We start from the raw sequence: 3,677 nt of genomic DNA on the forward strand, positions 1-3,677 counted from the left end.
CAACCAGGCAATTTTTTTTTTATTAATTAATCAATTACTTTTTCTGAGTCTGATCAGTTTCTCCCTCCCTCTTCCCTTACCAGTCTCTCCCCCCAGTGGTTAAAAAAAAAGATGTGTATGTGAATAAACAGGAGAACTAGATGTATTGCAGTGAGAAATGCAGTCAGTTCTGGCTGAAACTCTTGCAGCTTTGACTTCCTCAGTTGTGAACCCAGAGTCTGACCTGAGGAGCTTCCGACCACCCTGCCGGTTCATTCATAAGAGGTTTCAGGGAGACTGCAGAGCTTGTAGTGGGCCAGACTTACTCTGTGTTGCACCCATCTGTGCCCCATTCATCCCTGTACACAGGATCGATCTGATGAAGTGGAATCAATCCAGTTTGTATGATTTTCATAACCATTGAGCATAGAAATGTCCCACCATCATGCTTTTACTCTGTCCTGTCCCCCTTCCTAAAAGGCTGGGGGCCTCAGGCACTGGTACATCATGGAAGGAAAGCCTTGAAGTGCAGCCACTGCTTGGGAGCTAAATGGTGTGTTTGTGGATCCTGTAAACACACCAGGAGTGTTTTGTTGTTGGGTGGTTCCTGTTCCATATCAAGGTAAGATGGAGTCTTTGGAGAGTCATTTCTCTCCTATTTCTTCTGATTTGGTAGTTTGGATCTCCGTTGGACAGATCCAAGTCCCCAGATGTTATGGTAGAGTAACATCTGCAGCTACAAAGGCAGTCCTCTAAGTGGGGGCAGGACAGTTGCAGGTAAGGGATTAGAAACCACAATGTCCAGGTCGTCATTCAGGAATGGCACTGTTGTGTTCCCATTGGCCACTGGCACCTCACAGGGCCAGCAAGTCCTAGAGGCCAACAGTGGCCTCTGCAGCTTTGTTCAGGCCAACACTTTTTTTTTTTTTTTTTTTCTCTTTGCCTCCAATTATTGATCTTTCTTCTGCAGCTTTTTAGCTGTCACTGGCTTGGCAGGCTTCTCTGGTTCCTTTTCTCCAACCCCCTTTCTTTATGTGTAACAGCTGTAGTATATTCATCACAACATTTCGACTTTTCTTATTTATCTCTGTTGAAAACTGCTACTGCTTGAGCTGCCTGGTCCTCGAAAAGTTCTATGGAAAATGGCTGCAGGAAAGACACTTGCTCCAGTGTTTCCCATTTCTTGCATGCACTGTATCTGTTCGGATGTCCTTTGAAATAGGTTGACTGACTTGACACTGGGTATACAAACCCCTCAAGATCAGCACATCTGCTGCAAATACACACACCAGTATTCTTGGAAGCTCACTGGGGACCTTTGGCCTAACAGGCAGCATAGTAATTTGTTCTTCTCCCTCAGCAGCTTGGACCAGATGAGCTGGTGATACTCAGGCGGCTTCAGATAGCCAGGATGCAGGCAGATGGTAGAAATACTGCTAAGCAGTGAACTGTCTCAGTCCAGGAAGTGGCGGTGGCAGTGGAGGGTGGGAGGGGGCTGATGGGGAGGGGCTGGAACCAGAGAAAGGACAGTGGTAGCCCCAGCACTCAGGCAACAGGAAAATTTTGGAAATGAGATTCAAGATGTCTCTATTAAAAAACAGATAATCAATGTTGCATGAATGCTTGGATGGCTGAAAAGCTGCATAAATATGAGACACCCAGGGATGCTAGCAATTCTGGAGAGACACCCAGATGTGGCTTTTGTCTTTAAATGTGCCCTTCATATTTAGAATAGTTTTTTTTTTTAAGTTTGACAGTATAAAGAGCAATATAACAATATGGATGAATAGGCCTCATGTATCATTAGTGGAAATTTAAAATATGTAGCAACTTCAGAAAACATGCTGGAAGTTACTTAAAAAAATTTTTAAAAAAAGGCTAGAGAGATAGTGGATAAAAGCAATCCTCACCAAGTCGGATAGCCTGAGTTCCATCCCAGAACCCACATGATGAAAGGAGAAAACTGACTCCCAACGAACATGTTCTCAGATCTTGAGCATATGTGGCATGTGTGCTGTGACCTACACACAGAGACAGACTAATGGACAATCAAAAAGTTAAAAGTAAATGTCACATTACCCCATTATTCCCTTACCCCAGGACTATGAAAACTCCCTTCTTCTAAACACCGTCATGCAAATGTTGATGGCAGCATTCCTCCTAACAGAGTAGGAATCGTGTGCTCAGGACTGACTGAGCAGATGAACACAGTGTCAGCTCTGCAGGCAGTGAACTGTTCAGGGGTAAAGAGTAAACGGAGATACTCAACCACAGATGAATCCAGGTGACATACCGCATGGAGGAAGCCAAGCACAAAAATGGGTAATTCATGGGATTCTATTTATGTGGTGTTCTATGAAAGGTAAAACTGTACTGAGGCGGCACACCAGTGCTTTCCAGTGGGCGGTTTGATTGCTTGTCAAGGGGTGACTGTGGAACTTCTGAGGCGTAACTCAAGTATTACTAAATTCAATAATGCCGATGGTTGTGTGACTGTATGCACCGGCCACATTCTCAAGCTGCACTTCAGGTGGGTACATTTTTATGTGAAAGTTATACCTCTACAGTCTATAAAATTGATTTAAAATCCCTTTAAATTATGTGCTAATCTTTATGAATTAGAGGAAGATTTGGAGACATGTATTTTATTTCTCACCTTATAATTTCTGAGTTATTATCGATCATTCAGTTTCTGCTCATGTATCTTCAACTCTGTTTCAGACTTCAGAGAACTAAGAAAATGCTGTATAGCATTGGACCAACATGCAGATCTCAGACATTGTAGTTCATTGATATTCTATATTGTGAATTTAATTTACTAAACAAATCATTATATAAATACTCTCACTACAATCTTCCATAATTTGTGATTTTTAGATATTTTTATATTCAAATAAAATTTTCATTTTTTAGTTCTTTGAGAATTTCGTGCAGTGTGTTTAGACCATATTCACCTTTGCTCTCTTCCCAGACCCACCTTCCCTTCCTTCCCACACAGCTTTGAGTCCTTTGTCTTATGGTTTTTCTTTTTTTTTCCTATCAAGGCCACTGTATGATGCCCAAATAGTCTTGAATGTGTGGCCCCCCACTGAAGCATAGTTTACCTATTTGGGCCTATCTTCTTAGAGAAAACTTACCTTTCCTCTCCCAGCAGCTTAGAATTGGCAATAATTCCTGGCCTGGGAAGGGGTGGGGATGGAACCACATGACCAACTCCCCTCTCCATGCTGGTTTAGACTTGCACAGGTGCTGTGCATGGGGTTATAACTGCTGTGAGTTCATATGTGAAGCTTCCCTGCTCTATCAATAGAAAAAGAAAGATTTATTTTCATTTTTGAATAATGCATATGTGTGGGTATCCTATGTAGGAGTTTGTGTATACATCTATGGTGCCTAGGGAGGACAAAAGATACCCTACAGAGGACAGAAGAGGGTGCTGGACTCCCCTGGAACTGGAGTAACAGCTATTTGTGAACTGTTTCAGGGGGTGCTGTGAATCAATTCTGGTCCTCTACAAGAATGTTAGAAGCTCCTAACCACTTAGCCATCTCTCCAGGTCTCTGTGGATTTTTTTTTTGTACTTCTTAACATTATGATGACATACTTGTAAAAAATTAATGCTATAGTTCTACTCAAATACTTCTTGTCATTAATTATATGACAGCATTTGGCTAGCTTTCATGAATTCAGTTCCCAAT

The 3,677-nt window shown here is 42.1% G+C and overlaps 1 pseudogene; it reads right to left on the reverse strand.

Annotated features, from left to right (window-relative positions):
- Positions 1–390: 390 nt before the first annotated feature.
- On the reverse strand, positions 391–3,205 carry LOC114695293 (annotated as a pseudogene).
- Between the last annotated feature and the right edge of the window lie 472 nt (positions 3,206–3,677).

This window comes from Peromyscus leucopus, chromosome 7 (genome assembly GCF_004664715.2).
Source record: "Peromyscus leucopus breed LL Stock chromosome 7, UCI_PerLeu_2.1, whole genome shotgun sequence".
Lineage (NCBI taxonomy): Eukaryota > Metazoa > Chordata > Mammalia > Rodentia > Cricetidae > Peromyscus > Peromyscus leucopus.